Source organism: Corvus brachyrhynchos, unplaced genomic scaffold, assembly GCF_000691975.1.
Source record: "Corvus brachyrhynchos isolate BGI_N302 unplaced genomic scaffold, ASM69197v1 scaffold279, whole genome shotgun sequence".
Taxonomy (NCBI): Eukaryota; Metazoa; Chordata; class Aves; order Passeriformes; family Corvidae; genus Corvus; species Corvus brachyrhynchos.
This window is the reverse complement of record NW_008246060.1, coordinates 8,012,478-8,031,978: the sequence shown is the minus strand read 5'-3', so window position 1 is coordinate 8,031,978 and position 19,501 is coordinate 8,012,478. Positions and strand designations below refer to the sequence as shown.

General features: G+C 39.7%; 1 protein-coding gene across 2 annotated transcripts in view; it reads right to left on the bottom strand.

Annotated features, from left to right (window-relative positions):
• RASGEF1A (RasGEF domain family member 1A) overlaps positions 1-19,495 on the bottom strand; it is a 157,293-nt gene extending 137,798 nt beyond the window's left edge. For both annotated transcript variants that reach the window (XM_017746388.1, XM_008642814.2), the window contains exon 1: positions 19,354-19,495. The gene's annotated coding sequence lies outside the window, so the exon portion shown is untranslated. The remainder of the gene's footprint in view (positions 1-19,353) is intronic.
• Between the last annotated feature and the right edge of the window lie 6 nt (positions 19,496-19,501).

Below are 19,501 nucleotides of genomic sequence, written 5' to 3'. Positions count from 1 at the left end.
ATTCCTGCCTCATGATTACTCTTTTTAAACTTTGGATTTTCTGGCACTTTGTAGGCTTTACAAAAACCCCAAAACATTGCAGCCTGAACAAAGGCCTTGCAATAATTTCTAGACTGCTCTTCTATCTGCATCGTCTTCCTTTCTGATCAGTGGCTCCATCTGGTTACATTGATGCTGATGTAGTGCCTGATTTTAGCATATTTTGCCCAAGGTCATGAGGGTGGTACTTGAGCCCAGGTCTTCAGAGAGTGATGCAAATCCTGCAGGCATTCCATGTTGTCCCTGTACCCTTCCCCACCCAGCCCCTCTAGCCCCCCCACTCAGGCTGCACCTTGCTGGTGAGCATCAGAATGTGTTTCAGGGTGCAACTGTTGGCAGAATTTTGCCTGTGTGAGAGAGCTTGAGACTGGTGGGGTGGTGTAGTGTCCTCTCCTTTCAACTTCTCCTTCTGAATCCTCCCAAATTACTGCACTATTTCACAGCTTCCAGGAAGGGACCTTAATATCACTGTTTAAAAAACTCAGAAATGAATATCTGTTGTATGAAAAATGAGCTAGAATGGCAAAGAATTTAGTATTTCTATTTTCTCTCTGTTATATTACTGCGGTTCTCTGCAAAAGGTCTTGCATTCTGTGCATGTTGAGATAGCAGGAAGCCATGCAACCTTGATGTTAATTTCCTTTTTCTTGGCACAGAAATGAGAACAGTAAAAATTGGGCAATAGCAGTATTGAAACGGGGTAATGTCTTTTAAAGGTTCTCAGCAGCAAACTATATCTGCAAAGGTTAGGGCTGTGCATGGTTCAGTAAAGTTCTGCTTTCCACACACATATCAACAAACTATGCAACTAAGGGCCAGCATCTCTCTTATGGGTGTCTGCTAAAACAACAAAGCAAAAGGGCTCACAAGATTAGTAATGGCACGAAGAATCTTTTTTCCTCTGGATATGATGACAAAAAACTGTTACTCTCTGTCATCTGTTTGGCTCTTTGTGCTCAGTAAACTGATGGGTCTGCCTGATGACTTGTGGGCAGCTGCCCTCACCATGCAGCTGGCACTCCCTGACAAGCATTCAGTAAGGCCAAGTTTTGTATGGCTGGAGATGTGCAGTGCTATCCTTATCCTTAAATCCATCCCCTTGTGGCCGTGATTGATGTAATTTGGCTGTCAGAGCTGTGGAGGCAGCTTGCAGTGCTACTGTCCATGCTATACTTGTCTCTGCTTTAATGGAATGGTTCAATTTCCATGGCTGTATTAGCCTGGCTTCTTTCTCAGGCACAATACAATTCCTTGAACATGCCACATGTGCACTTTTACTTAATTACCAAAACAGCATTTATCAAATAAATAAAAAACTCCAATACTAACTGACTTCTCATATAGAGTGTGATTTGATGCAGTGGGCAGGCAGTTAGTAATTAGTTACAAAAGTCAAAGGGCTTATTTTTTTCTTCATTTTCCTTAGAATCTGAAATCTGCCAAAGCTCCCTACTTCTCTAAATCTTTGGGACATAATTTAGTGTCATGCAAAGATGCCTATACTTACCATTTCAGCAAGATGCTTCTCAAAAGAATTAATGAACTTGGATGGAGAAGTAATTAAGGCATTTCTGCTAATTTACTGGCTGACAGGTTAGTTTGGGTGTCTCTGCATTACACTATGTGGCACAGACAGAGCATGGTACATCTAAAGAACTACTCTTTGTCAAGCCAGATTTTTAGTCCTCTTGTAGTTTAGCTTTGATGTTCTACTGCCAAGGGCTCTGGGTTACTCAGTGTATGATATCCTGCTTGAACTTTGAAAGCCTGAATATTTAGGTCTTGCTTTCAACTCTGGCATGAGGTTGTTGCCTGTGACCAATCACATATGGAATAAAAAGGAGCTGCAGAGACACCCTTTTATTTCATGTGTTGAATATGTCTGGCCCTCCTGCCCTTGTAAGCTTTTATTTCAGACACTCGCCTTGCAATTCCAATATGTGTAAGTAAATAGAGGTGAAAACTCTGAGCCATATCACTCCAAAATTATCCCAGCTCTCCTCCAAACCAGCCTGTGTACCATCTAGAACTCTTAGGAAACCCAGGGACAGAGCTGCATATAGTGCACACCACGGTCAAACCTGAACCATGCAGCAGAGGGGCACTGGCAATAAATCTCACTTGTCATATTAGGAAGGGAACTTTCCTGAAAACAGGCAGTGTGCTTTCAAGAAATATTTCTTAGGGTTTTGAAATAGGGACTTGACTGTCCCATTTAGGTACCCCGGCCTACTAGTTTTTGTGGAAAATGTTTTATTGTAAATCAAAATGTTCATTCTCGACTGGAAAAAGTTCAGTCTTTTCCAATGAAATGTCTTATGAGAAGTTACAATTTCTTGAAACAAAGAAAATGAAAAAAACCCCCAAACTTTGTAGCAATATTGGTGAAAAATGCTACTCTGTGAAAGCTACTGTTAATAAGATGTGAAATCAATACTAGTTAAGTTCATGGACCTTTAACATCCATTTGACAGTTTTTACATCCTTGGTAGTTTCTAGTCCTATAGTCAGAATATTGCCCCATACTACACAGCTATAGCCTAATATATATCTATACATTCTCTCTGAAGTTTTAGGTGGATTTCTTTTTGTTCACAGAAATCCTCAAAATGTACATTTTGGTAGAATTGAAAGCTGTCAAACTGCTCTGTGTGCCTGATGTAGGTGAAGTGAATCTGTGCCATGGTATATTAGGCTTGTGAGCTCTTTTTTAAAATGGAAGCTGTTCTATAAATGTTTTAGGCACAACTAGAATATATTGGGAGAGAAATCCCAATGGAAATAAATGCAGAGTGTGATTGGCTCATGCAGGCTCTCCAAGGTGCTGCCTACCAAAGACATATATAAAGAGCTCAGTCAGCTTTAAAGGTAGGTGAAATAAGCATCTGCTTATCCTAGCAAGATGATACAGCTTGCAAAGACATAAAAAAAGGAAATTTGCCCTGGTGGCTCCTTTGCTATTTGTTGGCAAGGAATATTTGCTGCTAAAATTTTCAAAATGTTGAAGCTGATCTTTCTAAGCCTTTACAGAGACTTGGGAGGCTAATAGGGGAGGGAATGAGAAAACTCTCAGAAATTAGTCTTCCTAGCAGCACCTATTTCATCTTGGATTTGTAGTGTGTGTATAAATAGGAGAGTGGGCTTAAACAGCTGAACAGAAGTTTATCCATGGCTTGTTAATTTTACCAAACTAACAAGATACGGATGAAAGGTGCCCAATGGAAACAGGATTTGTTGCAGGGATACAAAGAAATTGCATGTAAGGAGAGTAGAGCCTTCCCCTCTGTATTCGTTTGATACAAAATAAGTAAAACCAGGACTTAATTTAATTTAATTTACCTACCATATCTTCTGCATATCTCAGGACTAGTATTTTCCTCAGGTAGGAGTGGACAGTGAAGTGGAAATGTAACTGTAGAATCTAAAATGCTGGCTGCCAGGTGTCATGAGAGTGCAATTCTATTGAGCAGTTTTTGACATGGTCTTAGTTAAGAGTTTGGAAGAAAGCCATTTTTGAGCTAGTATAATAGCTGTGTGAAGTGGAAAGTAAATTTAATGCAGAAGCTAAGTCATTGCTTTGGCCAAGGAGATGAGATGTGAATTCAAAAAAGATCCTTCAGCCAGCTGAAGTTTGTGGCTGTTTTTAAGCAAGTGTCTGTACACATATGCTGTGGTTGTATTTAAATAGATCCATAAATTTTTAAATATGACATTGTTTGGGAAACTTTATCTGCCTTCTTTGGCTTATAAAAGGCTGAGCAAGTGCTTAGGTGTTCAGAATAGTTAATCACCTCTTCTTGTTTACCATGGTCTATGGTTTGTTATGCCCCAGACTTTTCCCATCCCCTTGAGGTGGGATCTTACTTTATTCATTCTTAAAATGTGGTCGTATTTCCAATTAATAGTTTTGACTGATACTTGAAGTGCTTCAAAGGAGGTATGAAGACGGAAGGGATCAGAGAAGTGCAAACTGTTATTGCTATTTTACTTCAGCTAAAACCAAAATTTGCTCTCTCTAGGAACAAAATCTGCCAAAGTTAATATTTATTGTAGTGGACTATCAGCAATTTATTCTAAACTCATGCAATGGAAATGTTCAGGTGTTGAAGACTACAGAATTTAGCATTTATAAACCTTTGCTTTTTAAAGGAACCAACAGATTCATCATAGTTTTTGGATGATGTACAGAACTTCCCTTTCCATCTGACAGTGAAGATTATCCCTTCCTCTGCTTTTATTTTTCCCCTTCAGAGCAGCAAAATTGCTAAGTAATCCTGAAGACAGGAGCTATATTTATAGCCCCCCAGTTTGCTCAGTGAGAGAAACGTTAATGCAAATCAGTTTATGCCTTTTAAAGAATGCTGCAGTCATGTGATCCCTTCCTAAGTCATGAAAGATAAGGTTTGTCAAATTTGGAAGCTCTTGATAAAGGTATATCCTATTAAACAAAAACCTTTGCTGTTATGAAATGAGAAATATACAATCAGAAAAAAAAGTGATGTATTTCTTTAGGTAAAAACTGTGTATTTTGGGGGATTTAATAAAAACCTGTTAGACTATCCCCAACTCCTGACAACCACATCATTTGTGTAAAAGCTATGCCGCTATTTGTTAACATGGTTGCTATGGCAACTGAAAACCTTCATGTCTTCAAGGTAAAATCAGAAGTGCAGTGAGTGTGGAAATGCAAGAAGTGACTTTACACACACACAAATGCATGCTCTGTCTCTTGTTGCTCATTTCACAATAGAAAAGGACTAAAGCTTTTCTCTTTTCTATTTCATTCTGGTGCTGGGAAGGGCCATTGGGAGTTCTGAGTGGTAAAATGTGAAATCCACTGAGGGACTGAGACACTACTACCTGCTGGGCTGCCAGTGATTTCAACAGATGGTATCCAGGTCTCAAAAGAGTCTAATTGGCTTATCATGGGCAATGCACGTGTAACAAGGGCTTAGACAAAGCCAGCAAATACACGTTAACTTGATGACTTGATTTTGTACCTGTGCTTTTAAAGTAAAATATAGCTAAGACAGTACAAATGCATTTGAAACAGCTGGATTCGAGCCTCTTGGAGCCTGCAGTCCTTTACAGGAGTTGTGCTACAAATTACTAAAAACACCTATGATCTATGATGGATATTGCAGGCTGGCACAACCTGTGTGTTTGCATGGGAAACTCTGTGCTGTCCCTGCTCTAGGACTTGTGAGCGAAGATCAGCTAATGTGTCTAAAGCATTGTCATGATCTGCACAATATCCATGGAATCTATATGCTCTACTTTAGGGAAAGGCATGGAATTCAGAAAACTGTAATTTTGTCCGAGGTAGTATAGCTTAGTTAATGAGCTATATCTATCAGTTTTAATGAGCACAAGGATTTTCCCGTTAGTCCTTTGCTGTTGGTAGGATTTTCTGAGCTTTTAAGTTTTATTTTAAGGCTGCTATTTGAGTACCCAGTGATAAGAAAAATAGTCACAGAAATAACTTTCCATTTGTGTGGTTTGCAGTCATCGGGTTTTCAAAAATCTCCATTGTCTGGTTTGAAACTGTTTGGTTTCTACTTCAGGCGCTCCATAATGTGTGTGTCCTCAGTGGTCAACCTAACTTAAAACCAATAAAACCCCCCCAAAAAACCCCCCAAACCCTCCCACCTGTTAGAGAAGCTAATTCTTTGTCTCTGACACATAATATGCCATCTAGGAAAAAGTAGCAAACATTAAAGCACAAACAAAAATACCTGCCCAAAACTCTTGCAAACTCAAGAGGATAAAAGCCTGGTCTAGAAAGAATCTATGGGCTTGGACAGACCATACAGGAGAAATTACACTGAATCTGAAACTGGAATTCAGAGAATTTATTAATTGTAAAGTTTTTGTAGGATTTGAAGCACAGACACCTTCAAATAAATCTGGGAACAAAGATGACATCAGATGGAAAAAGGAAATCCCCCTCTGGAGAATGACTTCCAGAGATTCACTGGATTCATGTAGTTACTGTTCTCATAATGTGAGCAGGAGCATAGAAGCTTCTTTTGTTGATTTACACAATGAAATTATAGTCGAATGTAGATTATAGCAAGGGGGGAGCAGACCAGGAACCCATGCAGTATTATTTGTTGACCACGATGCTGAAACAGAATTTCCTACAAATCCTTATTCAGTTCCACAGTTCCTTGAAGGGTTAGGCACAGGTTCACACATATTTTGCAATATTTGCCGGCTGCTTGTGAGATAGAGTTGTTTGTAACATTCCACAACCTAGTCATAGGTGTATATGACAAGTGATATTCTGCTTTTTGTCATTCTCAGATTTTGTGCTACAGTTTCCAAGTTGTTTTCAAATTTGAAATTTGTTTTTGTAGTTGCTCTCATGTTAGAAAGTTACAAAAATAGGAGTATGAATTAATTAGTGGCACTGTTCTTAAATTGCTTTTTGTATGATACCTTGAGGTTTGCAGTTAAACACTTGTGTAGGTCCATTCTTCTGGAAAGAAACAGATATGCCAGAAGGTTCCTCTGAACTACTGATCTATATGGAGAGCAAGCAGTCTATAGAAGCCAATAAAGTGGCACCCCATGTCTCCAAATTAGCAAGCAACTAGAGTTTGATTAAAACTGCTATTGGATTCAGTAAGTTAGAGGGTTCTTACCTAGCACTATCTATAAAATTAATCAGCCACAAAATACCCCATGCAGATTGGCAAGCTCTTCATCCAAGAAGTTTTAGAAAATAAGCACAACTGGCACTTCAGATCCCCAGCATGTATGAGAACAGTATGCTTCACAGCAGTTTGTGACAAACCAGCGTGCATTTTAGCACTTCATTACTCATTGAGGCTGTCACACGTGCAATAAATGCACATATATGTCGTGCTATTCCTGGCATGCTGCTCCATTGCATGGATTGGTTATGGTATCCATGGTCACTGGCTGTCCCTTCCCTAAGTAGCTGCTTGTTCCTGGTTTCACATATGCTATTTGGAGCACAGCAGGGGATAAGCCTGCACAGGGAAGTTTGCTGTGAAATCTTAAAGGCATCAGCATTGCAAGTAGCCATTATATTGCCCCTGGAGAACGCTAAGGGAAATAATGTGATTATTCATTTGGATCTGAAGCTGTATGATAAAACCTCAAAAGCTATGGCAGCACATGCTAGAGGAGTTCCTCTGTAACTCAGCATTCCAGTAGAGGCCTGGCTGGGAATTCAGTTCCTAGTCAGTGATCATATGAAAAGAAGGTATGTGTTTCTCTAGCTGCAAAAAGACAGATCTCTTCAAAGCACTGTTTGGTATCTCATTAGTGCTTCTCACACAGGCATTCATTAACCTTCTTCTGATGTGCTGTACAAGCTCTGCAGAATAAGGGAGTCACACTCCTCACAATTTACAGTTCCAGCTAAACAGTCTTTACAATAGTATTAAGAATGTCCATCCCAGGTTGATCCAGGCCAGTAGCCCAGGGTCTTATTTCCCAACCCGTCATTTATTAACCATGAACTAGTATCGATGTTAGATGGCTGAGAGATGGTAATTTATAGACTTTTATAGTGGGTAGGCCTTTCTTTTGCCATACTGTGATGCTGGAGGAATTGGACAATTTTTTTGTCCAGGTCTTTGATAGGTTCAGGTTAGATATTTTGTTCTGAGCTTCTGGAGTAATTGTGTCTGCAAACTAATGAGATCCTACATTTCACTAGTTAGCCTATTCCCCAGGTACAGAGGGAAATTCTATGCCAGAGTTGTCAACGTCTGGTTTATAACTTTGGCAGTTTCCAATATCCTTACACATATGGCAATCCAAAAAATGTCTGTCCTGGACTTTTTTGCAGTAGATGCTCCTCGACATAATTCTGGATTTCTGCATTTGCTGGCTGCAGTCAGCAGGATCCCCCTGAGTCAGTCTGTGCACAGCCCTCTGGAGAGGGATTCACAGGGGACGTGACCTCAGTGGGACTGAACAGTGGGGTGGGTAGGAATACGACTTTCTGCAGATCAGAATGATATTTACTGTAGGTCAAACCAGTTTATAATAAAATATTTTGGAATAGTCCTACAATACTGGTAAGGTAGAAGTGGGCATTGTTTTTTGCATTGCCTTCTTTCTGATTGCTTGAGTCTAGATGTTTTGCTCAGGTGATTCTGTAGTACAAGGTCAGTCCGTTCATTACTAGAAAGCAGCATTTCTTTCTCCCCAGAGTTTAATTTCTAAGCCTCAGAGCTGCTGCATTGTAAGACAATAGACGGTTAGAATCGATTTTAGAAAGTTATTGTTCAAGATCATTGCTCAGTATATTCCAAGGTTGCTACTTCATGCTTTTTTATAATTACAATCTCCACTTCACCAACTTATTTGTAACGTTTGGGCGATTTGAACTGAGGTATGTAATAGTTTCATGTGTTGTTCTTTTTTCTATTTTTAGTTTCACAGCCCCCTGTGCCCCCCAACAAAAGAAATTTCATCAGACAATTTAATTGAGAAATCAATTATAATAGATAAATAAGTCTTGTACTGAATGTTGTGTAGTATAGAGTGTAATCATTTGTCTAAATAGTGCTGTGCATTTCAACTTGAAACAATTTGTCCCTCATAGTTAATTTATAAGTTTTGGTTGTGTCCAGGCTTCAGATGAGTTTTAGCAGTGTTGGGAAGGGGAAGGAAGTAACCACTGTGCAAGTTTGTGGCCTGTACTTGGTGACTTCCAGCAAGATACATCGTTATCCTCAAGAACTTGTGATTAAAAATTACTCCTCCTCTTTTCAGTTCGGTCAGCAGAACGCTGAATCTAATTTTATACCAGTGCTGACCTAATTTTAGGAAACTGTGTTCCTGTGGGTCCTGTGTTACTCCCTAGCCTATTTTCTGTAAGCCCCTCTTACAAGGGAATATGAGGCTTGTCTTGGAGTCTTAAAAACTTGACTAAAGGCAACACTTAGAGCTATTTTCATGTAGGAACTTGCTGCTTGCATCAGCTGTACCCTGCTGTAACCTTTCTTTTAAGGCTTTCTTTAGGTAGCAGTTATTCTGATTTACTGCTGCTTGTGGACACAGTAAAAGACGGAGCACAAAGGGAAGTCAAATTATCTGAATTCCTTTCAACTCAGTACATTTCTCAATGATGCTTATTTCAAACGCTAGTATTCAAGTCTTATTGATATGGCTCATTATGATGTGAAAGCTTAGGCCTATAAATAATAAATTAAATATATCATAGCTTACCAAACAAATAGTTTCTAGGAGAAGAGCAAGTGATTCCACTCACTTAGATATTTATTGCACTAGCATTCATACAATGCAGGGGGGAAGGCATTAGCTTGAACCACTTCTCTTGTTTTACAGACAACCCCTTCTTTTTTTTAAAAAAGTGAGGACTCTTACAGAAATAGATGGCGAACAGAGTGAGCTAGAAGAAAGTGCTCCTTTCAGGGAAGCTAAGCACACTGTGCCTGCTTCCCTTTGACACAGCAAAATGCCATTGTTTGGTTATTGCTTACACACTTTTCCTGTTCCAGTGTACCTGAGTTGAATAGTATCTATTGTCTGTGATAAACTGTGAATAGGGGATGATGAGGTGGTGGTTTCCTGGAAAGGAGCAGAATTAATCCTCAGAATTCCCCATCCCTTATAAAAGGCCTTCTGACTATTTGAAGACTGACAATGTGAGCATTGTTAGAATTCATGTGGCTTGGAAAATAGCCCTGTCCATTTAAGCACATTTTTAGGCTGGAAGCTTTTACACCAGTTACAAATATATTGATTTTTAAAAAGGAATTATTGACCTTTAAAACCCTGGAGTCAGCCGCTGCCTGGCCTATTGGAGACATTTGGTTATTTATATTCACAGAGGCCTAGGTAAGAGCTGGCAGTTTGGAGTCAGATCCTGGGCAGTGATCAGAACTGAGGGGTGGGTGATGAAAGCACAGGATTTACATGACATAGAATTACCCAAGACTCACTACAGAAGGCTGAGATACCACTTGCAGGACATCAGTCTATATTCCAGAGTGGGGACCTTAAACTTAATTTCCTTACTGCTTCTACCCTGTTTCTGGAACAATTCCCATACAATCTATGATTGGAAAAAGTTTATTCTTCTCTTCTGTGCCTGTCCCACTTCTGCTGTCATAACAGTAATAACATTTTAGCAGTATTAGGCTCTACTTTCTAAGCAGTTTAGCACTCACAGACATGTATGATTGTAGGTTTCTTAATGAGGGATATATGTATGTAACACTAATTTTCATATTTACCAGAAGACGACTAGGCTATTTCTGCTGTGCCTTGTATTTAATTTTTCACTTCAGAAAAGAAATTATTTCCTAAATTCAGGCAGAGGAACAATTTTCTGGCTGTCAAAACATATCAAGAAGCATTATACGAATGGGATATTAGTCACTGTGAGTTAACAGTACAGATCTGAAGATAAAAACAATGTTGTTATTTAGCGACTATACATTGATGATAGATTAATAATACATATTGGGTTGCTTTTCTGTTGATTTTTCTCCTGGTTTTCCTTACTCAAAATGCTCAGCTAGTATCAGAGATGTTTTCAGCCCCACCATGTTAACTGGCATAGAAAGTTTGGCTCTGGCAATCTAAGATGTTCCATGAAAAGAGGTTGTAATGATTTAGCATGGCTCTGAGTCACAACAGGTGAAAATCAAATCCTCACTTAGTTCTACAGCTTTCCACTTTTACACTAGTGAAATACTAGCACCCATATTTCTTCTCTTCAGTATTTCTTTCTTCAGCAGACTACAGTTCTGTACTACTTCAGTACATTTAAGGAGATGTTTGCACCATGTTCCTTGTATTTCAGTGGTTGTTCCTAGGTCTTTTCTTTCTTTTGTGCCTCACAAAAATCACTGTTCCACACCTCCACCATCTACAATAATCTGTTCCTTCTGGATGGACACCCTTAAGCACTGGCAGTGGGAGACTAAAATGCAGTGTGGCTTCTGCCATCGTGACAATTTATGGGTACTGAACTGTCCAACAGAAGGATCAGAATTCATGATCCCTATCCTGCTGTCACAGAGAAAATCCATTTGTCCTGCAGTGCTTCAGAATGTGACTGACAGGATGGTGAAAGATGTTGAATTGATTTCTGTAGTGTGGAATAAGTGAATGCTAGAGTGGCGACCGTGTTTTGTCATGGTGTCTGGTCTCTAACAGCATCAGCCCCATCCCTACCCCCGCTCATCTCCAGCAGGCATTATCCCTGCTTCCATTGCCCAAGGACTGTGAGCTGAAGGGTCAGATATCTTGTCAGAAGGTTTGCACCTAAAGACATGTGTTCCAGTTCCTGCCCACAGTAATGGACCATAGGACGGCCCTAGCTTTTGGAGAGGGGACATCTGTTACATCACCTCAATGCTCTGTTTGTAATGTTATTTTGTTCCATTTGTGTCCAGTTCTGGGCCCCTCACTACAAGAAGGACATGGAGCTGCTGGAGTGTGTCCAGAGAAGGGGAAGGGAGATGGTGAGGAGTCTGGAGCATGAGTCCTGTGAGGAGCAGCTGAGGGAGCTGGGGGTGTTTAGCCTGGAGAAAAGGAGGCTCAGTGGAGAGCTTATCAGTCTGTACAACTGCCTGAAAGGAGGGTGTAACTGGGGGGTCAGTCTGCCAGTCTGTTCTCCCAGACAACCAGCGGCAGGATGACAGGAAATGGCCTCAAGCTCTACACCAAGGCAACTTGGACATCAAGAAGAATTTCTTCACTGAAAGGGTGGTCAGGCATGGAAATGGGCTGCCCAGGGGAGCAGTGGAGTCACTATCCCTAGAAGTGTTCAAGAAAGGCCTGGATGTGTCACTCAGTGCCACGGTTTAGTTCACGAGGTGGTGTTCAGCCAAAGGTTGGACTTGATGGTCTTGGAGGTCTTTTCCAACCTTAACAATTCCGTGACTAGTATTTGTTTTCTTTTTCTTTTGTATCCATTTGTATATTAATCCTTATTTCTTTATTGATTCATCCTCAAATCTGCTATGCGTCAGAAACCTTGAGAGTAATGAGGGAGAAAATACCTTTTTCTTTTCTTTTTCCCTTTTCCTTCCCCTATTTCTTTCCTTCACTTTCCAGTGTGCTCTATTGCTCCCTTTTTGCCTCAGCTGTGTTCATTTTATTCATTGGAAGCAGCAATCCTGCAAACAAATTTTTCAGAGAGCTGTAGGGAGTGCTGAGGGAACTGATGATTTTCCTCTGTAAATCCTACTATAATGCTGCACAGAGTTGTCCCTCTTTGCCCTGTTTTTTCCTACTGTGTAGAAGCCATCCCTCCATTTTTTTTTGATCCTTTATGTTATGTATGCATTTGGCTCCAGACAACTTTATACGTTCCCTTTGCAAGAAATTGCACAGAGAGCTAATGTTTATGTTTACCTATTGAGGGGCAGCACTGATAATCTTTTGATTAATGTTAAACCCAGCAGTTATGCCTCTTTCCCCGTTATGTTATCCAAGAAACAATGCTGAGGGAAAAGTACATTATTCAGGTAGGAAACTCCCAAAATTAGTAGTGTGATGCGGCTGCAATTTTCCCGAGACTTCTGAAATTATAAGTTTTGGCATTTTTTTATAGCAAGTGGTAGAAGCACCTGTCATCTCTTTTTAATTCTAGCTCAGGTCCTCTAATGAGTTTTCTTTTCTTTTTAAAGTTTCTCTTAGCTTTCTGTGAGAAATGCATTTTGAGATTAAATTGCTGTGTTTAGACAGGATGAATATGTTGCAAGGTAGGGGGCTTATGGTTAGCTGGCTTGAAGAGACAGGGATGGTGCCACTCTGTTGTGATCAGCAGCTGTAAGGTCTTGCACTTGCAGCTTATATTATCATTTTTTGAGATCTGAAACTATTTTTATTATAATGAACTTACCCATATAAGATGCTAGGTTTGACACAGGTAAAATTGGATGAAATGATGGAGTTGCTGCGGTATGCTGGAAGTCAGACTCATTCAGTGGTCCCAATTGACTTTAGTATTTATGGATCTTTCTCCTAGTTTTGATTTTTTCTTTTTTTTTTATCAAATATCAAACTTCATTGCAAGCACAAAAATCCAACTTAATTATTTTCAGCTCCTGAGGTTTCAAACCCATTAAACAGCAGAGAGTCTCAGTAATTGTTTTATTACTAAAACTGAAAGTGTAATAATACTACTGGCAACAGAGGACAGTGAGCAAAACAATGAGAGAAATGTAAAGGCTAAGTAGAATCATTAAAGCTGTTTCACACGAGATAAACACCAATGTCAGGTTAATATTTCAAACCACAGACAGCAGGTTTAATTAACTCTTTCTTTCATTTCCCTTGTGAAGAAACTAGTTGTAGCAATATTTGGCTTTCTTAGAAGTGCAAGGCTTTCCGTATTGCTTCCTTTCCTCTCAAATCCGTTACCAGCCTTAAAGAAGTTAACAACTGGAGCATAGTAGGTGCTTTCTGCAGTTCCTGGTAACACAGAGGTTGTCTGTTTTAGTTCTGTCCTGGCCCAGTTCTGTTCTGTTTTGTTCTCCAAGAGCAGTAGATGGGATATGCACAGTCCCAGGTGGCTCCTGGCAGGGTATGGCATTGTTCTGCTGCACACACCCTGGTGGTGTCCCCAAGAAGGAAGCCTGAACTGTGTTCTGGCATGGCAGGGGCCTGTGTGTTTCATGACCTGAACTGTGTCCTGGAGTTTTATGGGATAATTTCTTGTTTACTATAGATTCAGCGTATTAGACATGACACAGTTGTGATTGTAAAGTTGTGAGGATGTGATTGTACGCAAGGCAGAGTTTATAGGTGTTTAGGAACTAAAGAAAGGCTGCTCAAATCTTCCATGTTCTTTTCTATTTATGTGAAAATGACTATTTAAATTTATTATTTTCCTAAAACCTTTCCTCAAAGATGACCAAATGTGATTTGTAAGGCTGTGGTTGCATTTCTGTTTTGAGGGTGTTTTTTGGCTTCTTTAGGATCTGGAACTTTTATGGTGTCATACATGAACATGTATGTGTATACAGCACACAGTTTCACAGATTTTTGAGTGGTTTATCTTTTTGAGTTTCATGACAGAATTTGTAGTGTTTACAACTTAGGAAAAAACTCGAGTCTTTTCATTCTATAAGTTGGAAAGAAGTCTTTAACAGAGAGTTATGTATCTCATTTTCTGTTTCCACCATACACTTTTTTTTTTGCTCTTGTACATCTTGATGCATTGGTCTTGTCCCATAAAGCTCCAGTATCTCTACAACACACAAAATCATTTGCTACATGATTTCAAGTACTGTGTGGCTCCAGGGTCCAAGCTTCCCTATAAAACAACAATTTACTTGGCTTTCACTCTGGTTGCTTCACCGTGTGGATCATGGTATTGTCCCTGGTGTAACCTACAGATCACTTGGATGATGCATGTTTTGCTAAATGTTACCTAACATTGCTGGTGCCCTGAGGAATAAGAACATTTTTCTCAAACACACATCATTAGTATGAAAAGGTGGGGAAAGACGCGAGGAGAAATGGGAAGGAAAAGCCATATAGACCTTGCTGAGTAAAAATGAAAATTCATATCATGTCTAGCATCCATTTCAGATGTGTCAGTCAGGAGAACTGTTCTAGAGAGTATACTCCTTCCTCTCAGAAGTGTTTCCCTTTGGACAGTTGTTAGTTTATTCACACAGATTGTCTTTAACACAGCATTCCTAAACTAGCCAACAACTCAGTAATGAAATTGCCTCAAAACCTAAAGAGAATACACATCTAGCATACTTAGCTTCCTCATGATTTTTGAGATTTGAATTACAATCAAAAGAACAGAAACAAGCAAGCTGATATTGAGTGAGAAGACTTTTCACATGTTAATGAAATGAATGAGAAGAAAAAAAGTATTTTCCTGTTGGTTCAGTTTTGAAAGATGTCAGTTTTCACAAATGGAAATTATTTGACAAATCTTGAGTATGGGAAAAGCCACTTTGTGATGAACACAATATTGTTTTTATTTTGTTTGAGCAAGAAAGAACTAAAACAGTGTCTTGGAATCTGCATCATCTGTGTTTTATTTTAGAGAAAATACAGACCACTGTTTGGATTAAATAAATACAGAACTAATATAGGTTTTAATGGAAAAATAATTAGTCCTAACAAAATAATTAAACAGAAGCCTGAAATTCCTGATTTTATTTTAAAGAAGAATACATTCAAACTCAGTTGTGACTGAAATTGGACATATTGCCTTGTATTTATATTAGATTCTGACACTATTTCCATGAATACATACTGAGATACACTACACATTTGTTACATTACTCCTTTATGTTTCAGTTGGAAGTACTCTTCACTGGTGTAGGTGGTCAAAGTTTTAAATTCTATTGGATTGAAAATGCTAGAAGAGTGTGGTAAAGTTTGTTGAAAAATGCAAGAATTGAAGGTGAAGAAAGCAACAGTTCTTATCCAACAAGTACACACATCACTAACTTACAGTGTGTTTGAAAGACACCAGGAAAGAGTTTTTTACGCAGAAAGTGGTTGGGCAGTGGTCACAGCTCCAAGGCTGGCTGAGTTCAAGAGGTATTTGGACAACTCTTAGGCAGAGTGCGTCTCTTGGGGATGGTGCTTTGCAGGGTCAGGAGTTGAACTCAATGATCCTGATGGGTCCCTTCCAATTTAGCACATTCTACGATCTTATAATTCTAAGACTTCTTTACTCTAATTAAAGAAAACTGTTCTCCTCAAAAGGCAATGCCTAATCATGAGGGTTGGATGCCTGTTTTGCATCACATAAGTGCCTTACTTTAACCCCTATAAACATCCTCAGACTAAGATTAGATTTGGTCTTAATTGATGAGAACATGTTACAAGAAGGTCCTGGAAAGCAATATAGCAAGTGTGCAAAATGTCCCCTGTTCTAAAAATAGGGCCTGTGTAAATTCAACTTGAAATACCATCTTTATGATGATTAATAGAACTGTTTAAAATGTTATTTGTAGGTGCAGTTGGCTTACCTTATAACACAGTACTATGCAGTGGGGAGGAGATAGTCTTGACTCTGTTCAGGGTGCAGGGAATACATCTACAGCTGCTGGAGCTACAGTGATATTAATAGAGAGCTATGAAAGTGGCTAAGTGTGTTTATCTCAAAGGAGATGAAACTTTGTCCATTTTTGCAGGCCTCTGTGCAGAATATGGTTTATCAAGTAGTTGGGACGGATTTGATACCTTCCTAGAGGTTGTTATCAAGAGCTTGTTCATTCCTGGCGTGTAAAACCCTGTTGATTTGTTTAATGCTCTTCATCTTTGGATGGAGCTTTATGTTCAAATGAAATATACAGAAATATCAGAGAAGTGAAGACCTTCTATTTAAGCTGATTTTTTGAGGCAAAGAACTTGGCTGAACATTTTTCTTTTCTAAAGGAAATCAGTTATAAGGTTGAATCCACTTAACTAACCATAGCAAGATGTCTGCCTCTCCTGAATTCAGTTTCTGGAGGTGAAATGCCAAGAGGGATGTGAAACTCAGAGCTGAGGGAATCCCTGGCCACCCATCAGAGCAGCTGCCTGACTTTACTTTTACCTGGTTTTTGGCTGGATTAATCTTGTAGGCTCAAGCAGAGCTCCAGAGTTGAGCATGTGTCTGTCTTACAGATGTTTCCTCCCAATTCCAGTGTACCAGCTATGCAATCTTATTGCTCCCTGAACATGTTTCATTGATAGCAGATTCTCCATTTGGAGTAAAATAGGTAGGACAGTAGGTAGCATTGTGCTAATTTTCCTTGTGTTGTCCTCCCAGCTCACCAGTAAATGAATGACCCAAGAACCTGATCATAGAGAAATAACACTGGAAGTGTTTGTTTATTTTACTGAAAAATATTACGCCAGAAATGAAGCTTCACAGAAAGACCAGTGATAACGCCATGCCACTCATATAAGTCTTGCCACCTGGACCACAGCCAGACCATTTTTCTGTCAGTGATACTAAATGCCATACGTTTCTTTAATAATTCATGTTGCAACAAAAAACCCCTCACGTTAAAGCATGTGTTTCTGCTTTACAAACAGCTCCTTGCACGTGTGCTGACTTTGCAGCTGCTTCCTGCAGTCTTTGACTTCTGTAATTAGAACAACTGGCCAGCCCAGCTAATGATATTAAACTGACTGGTCTAGAATGTCATTTATCTCAAGGGTTTAATTTGCTGAGTACAGGGCAGCACAATACAAGGCTTGCATGTGTGATGGATGTAACTTGGGGTTTTTTTATCTCTTGTTGCTAAGTTACAATAAACTGTTATCGCAGTAAATTGTCTGCATTTAAATGGACTAAGATTCCACCTGAAAGGAGCCACCCAGATGAAAACTGATAATATACTGATGTCTCAGAAGAAAGGAAAATAACACAGAAAAGCCCAACTTGTGAACAGGATAATTTTGTATTCTAGACATTAGCCAGACAGGCTCAAAAATAGCTGCTCAGACCCCAGAGACTATGACATGTGCTTTACTAGCAAGTGACTAAGAGTTGGTGTACAATAAATAGGTACTAATTTAAAAATAAGTTGCATGAATATTATCAACTGTTAAAAGAATCACAATGATCTGTTGTCTGAATTGTACTTTAGAATTACTTTCCCTGGAAATAATCTGATACCCTTGCAGTCAGGCACCATATCTAAATGCTAACAAAAAGAAGTAAGTAAAAAAAAAGTCTCTGCACTTGTCGAAATTACTAGGAATAATCTTAAAGCATAGTGTTGGTAAATGCTTTCCACTTTTACAACCCAAAAATTGTACCATATTCTGATGGAAAATGATGTAGAATCCATGCTGACACATCAAGATGTTGTCCTACCTCTTCCTGAAGCTCTGTATTAAATTCCTGAAAATTCTCTGAAAGAAGAACCTTTTTTCCCCTAACCTATTTTAAAGAGTGCATGAAGGGGGCAGTAGCTACAGGGAGTGTTTATTGGTGCCATGTTTGAGTTCATTCCAAAAATATTGGTGCTGGGTCAACAGACTGTGGGTCTTGGTGGCTACTAGGAAGCTGAGTGGTGTTTTTTTGTTAATTGCTGATACCTGTTTGGTCACCTCCATGGGTGTGATTAACGTGGGACCTGTCATCTTCCTTGAGCAGAGAGTCCTTTTCACGGCAGTAATGTCAGGGCAGTTTTTTGTGGGTTTAAAAGTCCACCCTTAATAAACCTATTGCCAGTACTCAGAAGGTCCGGACAAATAGAGTGTGTAGGATATTGCAGAAGAATAATGTATAAGAAACCCAGATAAATTCAGTTACAATTGGGATACTTTCCACACTACAGCAAACCTGTAAACCAAACCAAATGTCTTCCACTGCAGTTACACCATTAAAGATCCAAAGGTAAGATCGTGGAATTCTGCAATGTGCACCAGCTGGTTTGATACTCTGTATATAGATCTAGAAAAGCATGATGCTGGGTTAATTTTGAAGGTGTCACCCTCTGAAGAAAGCCATTTGGTAAAAAGCATTGGATTGACAGAAATGAAGCTGTAGACATTCAGTGAAAGATTTCCATTAAAATCACAACTAAAAACTGTCAATCAGCCCCAGAAGAAACCTGCTTAGATAACTCTGCTAGAAATACTGTACCTCCTCAGAAAATGGAAGAATATTTTGCTAGGATTTCAGAATGGGGAGAAACAGCTTTTCCCTTTACTTTAAATTTCTGTGCCGGAGACATTTACTGTCCTTGCAAAAACCCTCCTGCGACACTGAATTTTTGATTCACAGGAGAAAAAGCAGAGAGGAATGCAGACAGAATATATAGTGCAGCACTGCCTGTGCTTCAGCAGACTTGTTCTGGTGCTTTCAGCAAGCACTACTTTTGAAAAGCCTGAAAATGGATCGTATCTATATGAGATCCCCTCAGAGAGAGAGGGAATGACAGGGAAGCGTTTCCGTGGACTGTGGAATTTCAACTCATTAAAGTGATGAAACAACTGCTGTGGGAATGAATCCACACGGAGTCCATGACAGACGCCTGGTACGCTCCATTCCCAGCAGCACAGCACAAAAGCCTCATCATTTAGCAATACTGAGAAGCTTCTTGTATCCACGGGAGCAGGTGGTAGTGCAGCCACAAAAGTTGCATTAAGGGGAGAAAATGCAGTCACTAGGTTATATTTTGACCTGCCGTCTCTCCCTGCGGGGGTAGCTGGGTGGTACACACAGGGTTAACACCAGAAAGACACACCGATGGCATGTAACGCCAGGTGTTCAGACACCCACCGAATTACTGCCGGTGCCAGCTTTTGTACACAGCTTGGCACCCTCGAAGTGTTGGGTGGCTGTAGGGTAAAAAAGACACTTAAATCTCTTACCTTGGTCTAGTCCAGTGTAGCTTTTTGGTTGTTCTCCGTCCACTATCAGAAAAAGAGAAATTAATGCCAGATTCCAGTGAGTCATCCTAAATGACAGAGTAGGCTCACTCCTCGCACCGGCTGCTGGCTGCCTCTGCTGTGTGGCAGC